The sequence below is a fragment of the Trachypithecus francoisi genome, unplaced genomic scaffold (assembly GCF_009764315.1).
Source record: "Trachypithecus francoisi isolate TF-2019V2 unplaced genomic scaffold, Tfra_2.0 Lachesis_group10, whole genome shotgun sequence".
Lineage (NCBI taxonomy): Eukaryota > Metazoa > Chordata > Mammalia > Primates > Cercopithecidae > Trachypithecus > Trachypithecus francoisi.
Window position 1 is genome coordinate 52,190,381 of NW_022681455.1, and position 14,516 is coordinate 52,204,896.

Below are 14,516 nucleotides of genomic sequence, written 5' to 3' on the forward strand. Positions count from 1 at the left end.
CTTCTCTAAGAACATCTCCCCTGTATCCCAAGGCTAAATGATGCTCCCCTCCTCTTTATCCCCATATTATTCCATGAATATGCCTGCTACTCTCATCTTTACCACTTTAATTTTCAAATTACCTTGTTTATATAACCATCTATACACTTGATTAGAAGCTCTCAAAGAGAGGGATCAAGGCTTATCTTTTTTCTAACATGTTTTTTTGAAACAGAATAAGAGACTCTGTCACCCAGGCTGGAGTGCAGTGGCACAATGATCACTCACTCTAGCCTCAGCCTCCTGGGCTCACATGATCCTCCCATCTCAGCCTCCCAAGTAGCATGGAATACAGACACACACCACCATGCCTGGCTAGTTTTGTTTTCTGTTTTTTTGTTTTGGTAGAGACACAATCTCGCCGTGCTGCCCAGGCTGGTCTTGAAGTCCTGGGCTCAAGCAATCCTCCTTGTCTCAGCCTCCCAAAGTGCTGAAATTACAGCATGAGCCACCCTGCCAAGCATTCTTTCTAACCTTTATGTATTGTGAAGGCTTTGGCACATAGTAGGCACTCTGTAAATATTCATTGACCCACATCTTTGAAATACAAATCATGAGCAATCATTAAGAGATGCCTTTCTTCCCTTATAGACTATAAATGCCGGGAATGCGGGGATGGTGTGTCCTGAAAACAGCAGTCAATTCCACTAATTAAATTCCACTATTGCCCAGTGTAAGCTGAGCAAGCTGCTTCTAGAAGCCAATTGCTGGTTTAAATAGTATTTTAAACATAAATAACTAATGGCAAATTATTCTCCAGAAAGTTATCAATAATGTGTAAGGGTTCTCATTTCTGGCTGGGCACGGTGATTCACGCCTGTAATCCCAGCACTTTGGGAGGTCGAGGCGGGCAGATCACAAGGTCAGGAGATCGAGACCACGGTGAAACCCCGTCTCTACTAAAAATACAAAAAATTAGCCGGGCGTGGTGGCGGGCACCTGTAGTCCCAGCTACTCGGGACGCTGAGGCAGGAGAATGGTGTGAACCTGGGAGGCGGAGCTTGCAGTGAGCCGAGATCACACCACTGCACTTCAGCCTGGGTGACAGAGCGAGACTCGGTCTCAAAAAAAAAAAAAAGAAGGAGAAGAGTTCTCATTTCTACTCATCCTCATCAACACTAAATATTATGCCTGTTTTTTCAATGTTGCCAAACTAATGTGAGAAAATCTTTCTAAAAATTACAATTTAGGACTTATCTGTGAGGTTGAGGAGCTTTTAAACGAATCAAATGTTTATTAGATACTAAGTTTTAAAAACCGTGGATTTCTATTTATGACTGTCCTCCTTATCCTCTGTTTGCTTCCAACCCCACCACATCCATTCTTTACTCTCCTATGCTCTGTTCTGTACCATGGGGGCTGACTTGTAAGAACTGCACCACTCAGGCTCAGACCCAGCAAGCAAGTCCCTTCATCTAGAACTCCAGCTTTCTCCAAGCTCCAATAAGCAACTCCTTCCCCTGAAGCCTGCAGACCTAGACATGGTAATGGCTTCTGGGTTCTGCTTTGTTTATTCTCACAACCTGGCCACAACTCTAAAAACTATTCCTTCATTAAACTCTTCACTGAAATTCTTTGAGTAAGCCATTGTTTCCTTCTGGGAAAGAAAAGACAAGAGACATAGACTTGGGGGAGGCATGAGGACAGAGCATTGGAATTGGACTGGAGTTTAGAGACCTAAGCCACATCTCCAAGTCATGATAAAGTTGAAACATGACCCAGAAGATATAATAACCTTTGCATGTTTTAATATTGTAATTTCACTTTATATGTAATGATTTGTAGGTGCTCTTTATATATTGTAGATATATTTCTCTTTGCTAGTATATACATTGCAAATATTTTCTCCCAATTTGTAGTTTGTTTTTTGAGGTAGTCTTTGTATTTTCTGCCATGCAAAAGATTTTTTTTTTCCTTTTTTTTCCCCTTGGTTCAGCTTAACAGTTGCAACACTAAATCTGAAGGGGGCGAGGGACAGGGAACACACTCTGGCTTACTGCCAGTTTTTATTAGAAACTTATTTATACATCATTCTTAATTCATTTCCTGGAGTCAGGTTAGGTCTTTCCTGGAGTTAATACAACCTGGATTACATCAGGCTAATTTAGCATCCAAGTGCTCCCAGCCTTCTATTTAGAGATTCCTGTGGAAGAATTCACAGATTGCCATAGGCCTTATAGCTGTCTAAGCTTCCTCTCTCTTCAGTTGTCCAATGGCATAAGTAGGAAAGATATAACTTCTCTAATATACTAAGCTCCAAGAAGACGGGGACCTGTTTCTATGTCACCACTGCATCCCTAGCTTCTAGCAACAGTGCCTAGCTTGGAGTCAGTGTGTAATAAATGTTGAATGGATGAGTGAATGAATGAATGAATGAATGACAGAGAAGGAATAGCATTTTCTCTCTACCTTCCTGCTCCTCAATTCTGTACCATCATGTGATATACCCATGACACAACCTCGCTGATGTTGGGCCAGTTATTATCCCTTATGAAATGAAGTTTTGTTGCTTCTTCTATCCCATTAAATACCCATAAATAGCATCTATGCTTCCTAAGAACCTTTATAAAGTCAATGCAGAGTGTGAGCCCAGATGTGAGCGGTCAGACTTCACATGCAGATAATGTATTTGCCCTGTAGCAAAAATCTTGACAGACTACAAAGTTGTGTTTTTGTTTCCTTTTCTTTATCTTAGAACTGTAAAGGTAGCTCCCCTTTGGAGGGATATATGTATGGATCAGGACAGTTATCCTAAGACTAGAAGAAGGAATGCTATCATTTGGATGAAAGAGTAGAATCAACATTTTGTTCGTTTTTTTGTGAGAAGGCTAAGATGAGGGGCAAGAGAGACATACTGGGGGGAGTTATGGAGATTGGGCACTGGAACTATACTGGAGATTGGATACCTGGACCATATCCCTGAGTCATAATAAAGTTGAACCATGGCCCAGAAGATGCAAACGCAGTGCATCCAGAAAGCAACCATTGTGTAAATCATCCAGGTGTCTGGAAGCTGGGCTGGTCTTAGCAGGCTGTCCCTGATGTGAGTAGAGCCATTCATTTGACAAACACTCTTCTAATTATTTAGGATACATCAGTGAATAAAATATCAAACTTATATTTTAGCCATCATCCTTTCTGTGCACTGAAACCTTACCTAACCACTCTCCAGATATTGCCTGTATGGAAGCATGACCTACAGGTAAAAGTTCTCTAACAGATATTCATTTGTCCACTAATGCCCAGACACTTATAACCCCTGAGGCCAGAAATCACCTCTAGACCCCTAGCAGAGTGGAGAAGCAAGGATGCCCACGTGAGTTCTGCTAGGACATTCCTCACAGGAAAAGAAGGGATGTGGGTCCCCCTGGAACATGTTCTTTCATTCTTATCAAACAAATCAAAATAAAATACAGCTTATTCAATAGAGTCTTCCATCACCTGTTCTTCTCTAGAGGAGAGGCTGAATGTCAAAGATTTACTTAGTTATTTCTCTTATTGCCCACATAAACCACATTAAATCAAAATTCCAAAGCATTCTTCCAGGGTGGTTAAGAGAGGTTAATGATTGATTGCCTGTCACAAAAGAGCTGACAGGATTGTCCTTCTGAGAAGCTGCTCGAACTGAGTCCTCCACTGAATATTTAGCTGTTCTGTGGACCCACCTCATGGCCACCCTTGTAACTGGTTTGTGTTCAAACAGTTCAAGATCCATACTGGCATCTGGGATCCACTGACCTTCTTAGTGCTCCACACTTGCCCTAAAACTCTAGGGTCTTCCTCAGAACTTTATTTTTCCTGACATAAATGCTAATAATATTTTCCCTGAGAAGGTGAACTGCCATCTCAGCAGGCATTATTTGAGATAATACATCTAGTGTTCTCTGCCCAAGAGGAATTCAGGAGGGGGGTTTTAGCATGAAAGGCTTTTGTGCTTTGGGGGGGAATTTCCTGCTGTTCAACAGGTTTTTGTTGTAAACATTAACTAGGTGACCTGCCAGCCTTGGGCTTGGAGGGCAGGGTGAAGCTGGGGAAATAGGTGGGAGGGAGTGCCACTTTCTGTCCCAGGAGGCAGGCCAGGCACCAGACAGCCTGCATTCACCATTCTCCTGACATCATGTGAGGACCACCCTCCCATTTCTCCTTCAAATGATTTCCAGGAAGACTGGTGATCTGTCCTGATGTGTTCTTCAGAGAGTTTAGACAGAAGATTCACTCTTGTTTTGGAGAAAAAAAAAAAAAAAAAAAGGAGAGAAAGGCTTGCTTCACCCAGAATTATTGTAAATGAATAGTTCCCAGCCCTAGCCTTTTCTGAAAGTGGGAGGGCACTGGGGATGGTAACTCAAGAGGCAACTAGTAGGGAAGAAGGAAAATGTTTCACCAGTTGCTGCTCACCAGAACTAAGGGTTTTTTATGTAACCTGAGTTTCCACTGGCCCCCAGTCCCCCACATACATTGGAATGTAGTGGCAGATGGGGTGTCGTCATCCACCTAAATGTCACAGGAACTTGCTCTTTTCTACATGTTCAGCGGAACCTTAGCTTCCTACAATTCCCCCCAACATGTTAACATTTCTGACTCTCCTCTGAGAAGTCTTTATTTATTTATTTATTTATTTGAGAAGTCTTTATATGTTCACAAGTAAGTGCATCAGCTACCAATAGCCTCTGCTAGATGCTACTGGCAGTTCCTTGGGAACCGAAGATTGAAAATGGATGCCATACTACTTTCTGTGCAATATAATTAAACACCCCCTCTGACTCAATCATTCTACAAATTTAATTTACATACATTTTACATATACCAAATATTAATATAATAAGACTCATACAAAAGCTGGGCAAGATGGCATGCACCTGTAGTCCCAGCTACTTGGGATCCCTTGAGCCCAGGAGTTGGAATCCAGCCTAAGCAACATAGCAAGACTCCATCTCAAAAAAGTAATAATAATAATACATAAAGAGCAAGAGAGCAATGTGACCTGTTTAATCTTGTATGATAATTTCCTAGATGGAATTAGTGATATGTGAAACTATTGCTCCATTACGAAAGGCAAAAGCATAATTCAAAATGGCAGAATTCAACCTGGTACTCTGAAGAAAGTTGATTTTTCATTGTGGTTGAAAAATGTAAAAGGCAATCACTTAGCTGTCTCTCCAGTTTGCCTGCTTTTGTACCTTTAGACATTTTTCACTGGAGTAAGCTTATTTCACCATTTTATATGCAAGTAAATTTAAATCTATAGAATCCATGACTGTCAAATATCATAGACCATGAGGATGACAAACACCTTCTTCACTCAGCTCCATGCCATAATAATGTAAAGTCCTTAACCTGAAAGAAGTCAGCCCAGAGTGCCACAAAAACAGTCGCTTTTTTCCTCAGCTCTTCTCTGCCCTCACCCCAACCCCCAGCAAATATTTTTTCAGTTGGTTAGGCTAGAGGTCTGAAAACTTGAGTAATAAGAGACCTTCTAACAGGTACGAGGACACAGACAGTTCTAGGGGAACCACTTCCCAGATCCTTGACTCTCACATACACTCTCTGCTGAAATTCATTTCTCACTATTTCAACCAGGTTGTCCATTTCTATTTCTCCTTTCACAGCCCTACTTTTTCCACTGTACAGAAAGAAATATACATCTTTAATTTCTCCTGATTCTTCCTGTGGTGCATTTTCCCAAGGTGTAATAAAAACTCTGTGGTGCCAAAAATGGGCAATTTGAAATGTTGGTGTCTGTAAAACCTGCTTCAATCAAGACAGTGAAGCTGCAATAGAGCTGCTTGTCTTTTCCTTCTTTGATATATTTCTGTTACTACAAAGTCTGGCATTAGAAATGGGAATTTGAGCCAATATTAGGATGTTCTAAATTTAGATATGTAGAAGAATAGGATGGCAGGAGTGATGACAATTTTAAATTAATGACTTTATCTCTTTAGTTCCGTATTATTAAAATAGACATGGCTCCTGAGAGAAGTCACATAAGATTAGATATAGACAATTATATAAAACTATCTTGCAGTATCTTTTATTTTTAAACATCTAGATTTGAAAAATAAAACTATTAAATTTTTGTTAATGAAAACTGAGGAGATTGGCAAAAATGTAAATAATTTTAATGTTTTCATGTAGTTATCAAAGTTGACTTTGGAAAATCTATTACAAATTTGCAACATTCATTGCAAAAAATGGAAAGTATTGTATGATTGTAGAAAAAGTTATAATTCTTTATACACTGTTGATAGTTACAATTATGCTAGATGCCAAGAGCATCACTCATTAACTCAGTGATTCATTAATTCACTCATCCAACAAATAATTCATTCATCCAACAATTCATTCATTAATGCATTCATCCAAGAGCATCAGTCATTAACTCAGTGATTCATTAAATCATTCATCCAACAGTATAACTATAAGTAACTACTAAATTCCAAGCACTATTCAGGGTAATCAGGATAATTAGCAACAAAATAGAGACTTCTGCCCTCAAGGTGTTTATAAACTAGCAGGTAAAAGCATAGAGAAGTATTAGTTATCTATTATGGATATCAAATTGCCCCCAAAACTTAACAGCTTAAAAGCACAGACATGTTTTTGTCCACAGTTTCTGTGGGTCAGAAATCCAGGCACAACTTGACTAGATCCTCTGCTTCACAGTCTTTCACAAGATTGCAATCAGAGTGTCAGCCCAGGATTTGTGGTCTCAAGTGAAAGCTCCACTATGGAATGATCCACTACTAATTTCATTCGGTGACTGTTGACACTGAGTCAACAGTTCCTTGTGGGTTGTTGGACTGAGAGCCTGTGATTATCAGGCTTCTGGTCAGAAGGTCTCTCAGGTCCTTGAGACATGAGCTTCTCCCATATGACAATTTGCTTCATCAAAGAGTTCAAGTTGAGAAGGCAATAGACAGAATCTGCCCCAGCAAAATAGAAGTCAAAGTCTCATGTAACCTAATCATGGAAGTGACATCCCTCAACTTCACCATATTCTGTTAGTTAGAAATGAGTTACTCAAAGAGAAAGGATTACACAAGGCTGTGAATACCTGAAAGTGAACTGGGGGCCATCATAGAGGCTGCTTACCGCAGACGGTAAAGGGGAATTAGGAGTGTAAGCCAAGAAATATGGGTAGGAATTTTTAACATTAACAACATTCCCAGAGTAGGCCTCATTAAAGAGAAAACTGAACAAAAACCTGAAGGAGGTAAAGTTGTCAGCCATATGAATATTTGTGGAAAACATTTCAGGCAGAGGAAACAGTGACTGTGAAAATTCCAGAGTGGAAATACCTTTGGCATGCAGAAGAAACATCAAGGAGGCTAGTCAATGTGGTGAGGGGAGTGGGCAAAGGGAAGAGTAAGAGGTGATGAGCTCAGGGAATGGGGTGGGGAATTATATGGCCCATTGTAAAGACAATGCTTTCATTCTGGGTAAAAAGGGCATGCTGCAGGGTGTCCTGCAGAGAATGGATATCATCTCACTTATGCTTTTAAATGATTGCTTCAGCAGATCTGTTGAAAATAAACTATAAGAGGGACAGGCAGAAGCAGGGCTCCACCTTCTTATGAGTTAGGAGGCTACTGCAGTAATTCAGACAGAAGAAGACAGTGCCTCAGGGTAAGGTAGATATGATGGAGGTGGTGGGGAATGATCAGATTCTGGATGTATTTTGAAAGGGAGCCTACAGGATTATGTGATGAATTGGGTTTGAGGTGAAGATGAAGACAGGAGTCAGGGATGACTGATCTGAACAACCGGAAGAATGAAGTTGCCATCAACAGAGAGTGGGAAGGCTGAAGATGAAATTATTTTAGAATTAAAGATTAGGAGTTCAGTTCCAGAGACGCTGAGTTCGAGAAGTCTGTTGGAAATGATGGGGGAGATACTCAGCAGGCAGGTGAACATGCCGTTCAGGAAGTCAGGAAACAGCATTTCTGTAATTAAAGGGATTCTCTAATCAGTTACCTTGGTACCTCATTGAAAAGATAGTTGGCAGATTGTCGCAAAAATTGCAGCAGACAAAACATCTTCCTTACCTATTAATGAATCCAGGGATATTTTTAATATCTCCCAATTAATAATCCATATCCACTATTACAGCAAAGGAAATAGCACTACTGTTTAAAAAAAAAAAGCTATAGCATGCAAAGACTTTTCTAGTCTTGCATTGGATAAATTATTTTCAAATTTCCCTACTTTTATTTGTGTTGGTTTGGGCTTTCTTTGGAAAGAGTGAATAAGAACATCTATCTATCTATGGAGCTGCTTCAATGCCCAGGCATGGGAGAGGCTTCATTTTTGAGATCCATTCTTTTCATCTTAATGAAATGCTACTTTATTCATGAACAAACTTGAGTTGCCAAAAGGTTGAGTCTGAATTTGCCCAGAACATTAGATATTGCCTTTAAGACGCCAAAATGGTATAAAGCTAAGAGGACTGAATTCCATGTTTTTGAGGAGATACGTAAGGAAACTCATACCCATTCATTGTTTTCTACAGAAATAAAATGGATGTCACAAAAAGGCATCTAGCACATTTATTTGGATTGAAAAAATAAAGGCAGATAAGTGACATTGAGTAAGTTTATTTTGGCTGATTGTTTGACCAGTAGGGATCGGCTTTGCCAATCAGACATTCCCAAATAGGGAATGAACTAAGTATGTGGCTCCACGTTTAGATGAATTTATATTTAAAGAACATGACAATATTTTAAAGTGATTTTCAAAAATATCATATTGACAAAGGTATATCAAAGCTAACAAATTTAAATTTTGCCAACACTTTGAATTTATTTTAGTACACAGGGCATCTCCATGTGAAAGAGTAACTGGTACAATTAGCCATCATTCAGCGAGTTGTGGTAATGTCTTCTTGGCATTCTTCCCAGAAATTAAAAACATAAATAAGTCAGGGTCTGTGAAGGGTCTGGGATTTCTTTCTACTTGCAAGCTAATAAGTTAGTCTGCTACAATTTCATGGACAAGACATGGAACTCCTGGCTCAGAGACTACAACCTTTGTTATTCTCAACACAGCAAGAAGCATGAGCATGATGTTGGCTCATGTCAGTTTCCCATGTTCCCCATGTCTAAATGGATACTGTGTACACTGTGGGTTTGTATCGTACTGAGCTTGGGAGATTTACCACTTTCATAGCAAGCAGAAGCAACTCTGGTGTGTGTGTGTGTGTGTTTGTTTGTTTTTGATCTGGTGAGACATGTAAACTCATCTCAGTGCTGCTCATTACTCTGAGAAATGGCCCTGGTAAAAAGCAATAAGAGCTTTGCATTCTTGGCATACTCAACAAGAATGTGCAGGAACACTCAGAGCCCATGGCAGAATGCTTCTCCCAAGAAAATACTCTCATGATTGGGTAACAAATTTTTCTAGAAGTTGCATCATTTCCATTCTTAACCTTGAACAAAACTGAAGGAGAACCTCATCAAGTTGTCAGTGATGGACCATTAATAATAATACTGATAATAGAATACTACATGGTTTCTGGCAGAAAACTCAGATGTAGTTAAAAGAATTTTGTAAATTGCCATAACAAAATTCCTTCCATTCCCACCTTCTTATTTATGTGAGAGCAAACGCTCTCAGTGCTCACATCTTTAAATGGAAAAAAAGAATAGAGTTAATGCCAAACCTTCATGCAAATAATTAGTAATATCCATTCTGGATATATGAACTCATGGAAAAATTAAAAGCCCTATCAATTTTATGATATAAATTTCCAATAAATGTTAATTTTAATATTTAGCAATCATTATTTACAACATATTTATGCTATTTTGAGTAACCATGTACTAGTAATAATGATAATGATAATTCAGTCCAAATGAGAATTTTAGTACTTAGTTCTATAGTTGCTAGAAATTAAAACAATTTTATTGATTGATTGATTAAGACAGTGTCTCCCTCTGTCACCAGGCTGGAGTGCAGTGGCATGATCTCAGCTCACTGTAACCTCTGCCTCCTAGGTTCAAGCGATCATCCCATCTCAGCTTCCTAAGTAGCTAAGACCACAAGTGCACACCACCATGCCCAGCTAATTTTTGTATTTTTTTGTAGAAATGGGGTTTTGCCATGTTGCCCAGTCTTATACTTTTATTTACAAAGTTTAAATTTGAAGTTTAATTTCAAGTTTGTATATACATTTATCTGTTGAAGTGAAGTCTCTAATAGAGTAATAAATAACATATTTGCAAACATAATGCACTACATTAGGATAAAATTTGTCATGGGAAATAAAATGGGATAACACAGGTTCCAGAAGGAAAAGGAATGCTGCAAATTTCCAACTGTTTAGAAGAACTTTCATTTATCTTTCTTTAATGAAAGAGGGTGGGTGTCAAATTGCTGTGGATTAGATTTCATTGCATGTACTTGGAAGAATGAAAGAACATTTGAACAGAAATGTCAATATTTACAAGACACCAGAAATTAAGTCTTTTACATAATTATAATTTTAGAATTCAGATACAAATTTTCAAATGTGTTAGAGGATATGTCATTTTTAAAAATTATTTTAAGTAGTATACAAACAAGACATAGGCTATATTTTTAAAAATAATAGTCTGAAGGCAGTAGAATATGAGAGACAGGGAAAACCACCCTTATTCTTGAAGCTTAGCATATATTGGGGGCAAAGAGAAGTTTTGTAAAGATTAAATGAAAAAAGTGTATGAAAGCACGCAGCTTGGAGCTGTCTCATATCAGGGATCTGATACAACATAGTTTCCCTTACACTGAACTAAAATCCCTTTGTTGCGTTGAAATCACATGTTCTTCTCTCATATACAGGGGAAACAATTACACGACTGGTAATCAACCTTCATTAATATCTCTTCATAACCTAAAGAGAGTTAAATCACCTTTCCAGTTTCTCTTAAATAAGCCTTAAATGTTAATATTTTTAAAATAAGAAGAAAGAAAGGAGAAGGGAAGGGAGAAAGGAAGAAAGGGAGAGAGGAAAGGAGGAAGCTTTTAAACACTACAGCACTGCTTTCCAAAACCAAGCAACTGAGATAACTTTTGTGTTGACTTAAGCACACATTTAGCGAAATGAATTTTCCATTGCCCCCACCTGTCTCCCAAATAGTTTCAACTGTTTTGCCTTTGACCTGCTTTGGCCCAATCCTATATGAAGTCTGTGCTCTCGGAATATCCACTTCTGGACTCCTCCACCGCAGGGTTGCCCTTAGCAGCAGCTGGGAAAACCTCCTGGGGAACAGCTGGTGTCCAAGGCCCCAAAGCTCTCCTATCACCCAGGGTGATTATCAGTTTTCTGCAATAACGGGCTTTGGGGGACACATTTCAATAAAATAACACTTCACATTTGTATAGAATTCTACTGCTGATGGATAACTTTCACAATCATTATCTCATTTGTTCTCACTTGGTGAGAAAAACTTGGCAGACTCTGTAACATCATAGCTTATCCCAAGACTGACAATGGGGAGAAAAATCACTTTAATTCTCAAGATGCCATTTCCTTACTACCCAGTGAGAAGACCAAACTAGACATACCCTTAAAATGTAGAATCGTGGGCAAATGTCTCATACTCCATCTACTGCTGAATCCACCTTCATGAAATCCAAACTAATCTCTGTACCTTCATCACACTACTCCTTACCCACTCAAAGGACAACTAAAACAACCAACACACAAACCAAAGAAGTTATGTCATTTAAATCCTCCAAACAAGCTAGCAGGAGAGGTGGCTGGGTTATTATTACCTCTGGATTTTAGAAGAGGACATTAAGGTGAGAATCAATGACTTCTGGCAATTACACAGTAGCAAAATCCTGCCTTCTAGTTCAAGGAAACTAAACCATCTTGGAAACAAAAAAGTTAACAGAAGTTTATTGCTGACACTATCTTCAAGGATATCCAGCTCCACAACACTGACAACTGTCAACCATTGGTTAGAGGCAGGATAATCAACTAGGGCACATGATACTTTAGTTTATCTCTGGTCTACACAAGCCAGTTTGTGGAGCCATACATGTCTCTATGTCAAACTCGACATTTTGAGCACATTTTCAAATTGCTAATTCCTTAAAAGCAGGGACGGTGTCTAAATTGAAGCCTTCACCTCCAAGGGGCTCTGCCCTGTGTGTACCCTGTAAATACTTGTTGATCTGTTTCTCCTGTTTTGGGGTGGGTCTGTCCTTGACAACTGGGGGCCACATTTAGCCAAGCAGCTGCCCACTGGCATCTAAAGCCTGTGATATGTAGTTCTGGCAGCATCTGAAAGGATTTATTATTACCATCCCATGATTTCACTATTATTACTATCACCCTTATGAAAGTCAGTGGCTGAACCCACTATAAAGCATTAAAACAATTTTTAACATGGAACAGTCTGTTTTCTGCATTACCCCACGCCACCACAGTTATGGAATTTTTTCATCTAGTTTCTGTTCACTATTGTAGGGCTCTAAGAGATGGCCTTCAGCTACGAATAGGGCAACCTGAGTATTCCCTTCACTATTATCACCCTGTCCCAGTGGTGGCCTTGGGGAAGAGAAGGCTCTTCAAGAGGCTCATGACCAAACAGGAGGCAATCATGATGCCTGTGTGTGATACAAAGCACACTTACCAACGAGTCAGGAGATGCTGGTTCTGTGACGGGGGGCAAGACTCTCTGCTAAACTGGGCCTTGGTTCCCTAACACACCAAGTAAGTAACTAAGTAAGATTTTCCTGAAGAATACTTCTTGCTTAGGACCAGCTCTAATTTAACCTTTTCCCTGGCTTCCGGAGATTTCCACAGGGAAGATCGTCTCATTGGGGAAAGATCGCAGGAAGAGTCCCCACTCCTCACATTCACGTCTAATACTTCACTCATCAAGTTGCATCATTTTAAAACCAACCCAATTTACATAAGAATTTAGAGGAAACAAAAGTAGTTCTTCATCAGGAAGTCAAAATTTCTGACCTAAAAGGTGCTGTGGTGAAAAATATATTTAATTAGAAATCCTAAGTCTTGAATTTGATCCCATATTTTTCAATAGATGATCTCATCTTTTTCCATGTGGCCCTGAGCGAGTTCCCTCATTCTTCATCTTCCAAATTTGAGTATCAACACCTTTGGCTTACCCACCCAAAATAGTGCATGATTTGTGATTTGAAAACCTAAAGTACAATCCTATATATAGATAAATTATTAAATTAACATCAGTTCCCTCTTTTGACCCTAGAAAAATCTCAGAAGAACTAAAGGCTTGACACAATATTCAGAAGATGTTTAGTAATGTGGCCGTTGGGTTTGTATTTTGTATTCTCTTGTAGAGTTTTAGTGTTTTAGTGAACCTTTTGATCCAATTTGATTTTAGCAACCATTCACTGGGAGGCCACTGTGTCCTTATACTGTGCTGTAAACAAGAGAAGAAATCAAAATAAGTATACACTTGACCTCCAGAAGTTTACAGTGTTGTGAATTCTAGACTTACATGAAAACAAATTGTAAAAAAAAAAGAGATTTAAACAGGATAAAGACATGTTAAAGTGTGTCAAGACCCATAACAAATGCATAATCCAGCCAAGGTGGAATCAAGTTTTCAGTAAGTGGAAAAAGTGATGTTGAGTAGACTTTAGGGCCAACTGTGTGAGGGAGACAGAACCAGTGATAGACTGTGAATGAGGGGCCTAGCAGTTTTCTACATTTATAACAGCAGACCTTCAGTAACAAATGCCAGAAAAAAAAAATAATAAAAAGACTTAATATTCGAAGGATTGGAAAGAAATGTCTATTTCTCTCTGAATATTCAATAGCAACAAATTTCAGACCATGATTATTCAGATAATAATTATCAAACCATCCAAATTCATAGCATTTATAGAAACCATATCAAAACAGAATAGCACTACTCTTTTTAAGTATAGCTATCTGTATCTGTGTGGTCTAAAGGAACTCTTTAAAACACTGCCGTCTCCTACCATGAGTATACTTTCCCAGAATGGCTGTTTGTGCCCAAGGCCTTCCCCAGGCTGACCCCTTCACAAAGCATTGGATCCAGCCACAGGTTAATCAGTATTTCCTGAGCACACTCTGCACATTCCTGCCTCTATGTCTTTGCTCAAGCTGTTCCCACATCTGAGAAAGCCCTTCCCTCCCTCTCCATGTATATAAGCTCTCCCTATCATTCAGAACCTAGCTGAAACCTATCTCCTCCACGAAGCTTTGACTACCTGGCCCACCACTTGTTAATCTCTGCTTCCGAATGCCAATAGTGCTTATTTTCCATTCTATCAGTCTGTAATTATTATATTTTATATATGTGTATATGTCTGTGCATGTATTTCCTCCAGATTCAAGTCCTATCTCCAAAAGAGCCTGTAAGTCTCTCAAGAGCAGGGAACATCAACAACTTATTTCTAGTGCTTAATATGGTACACTGTGACTTGACAGGCAGTCACTAAACACGTTATCGAGCATGCAGTCAAGTCCCACACTACCCATG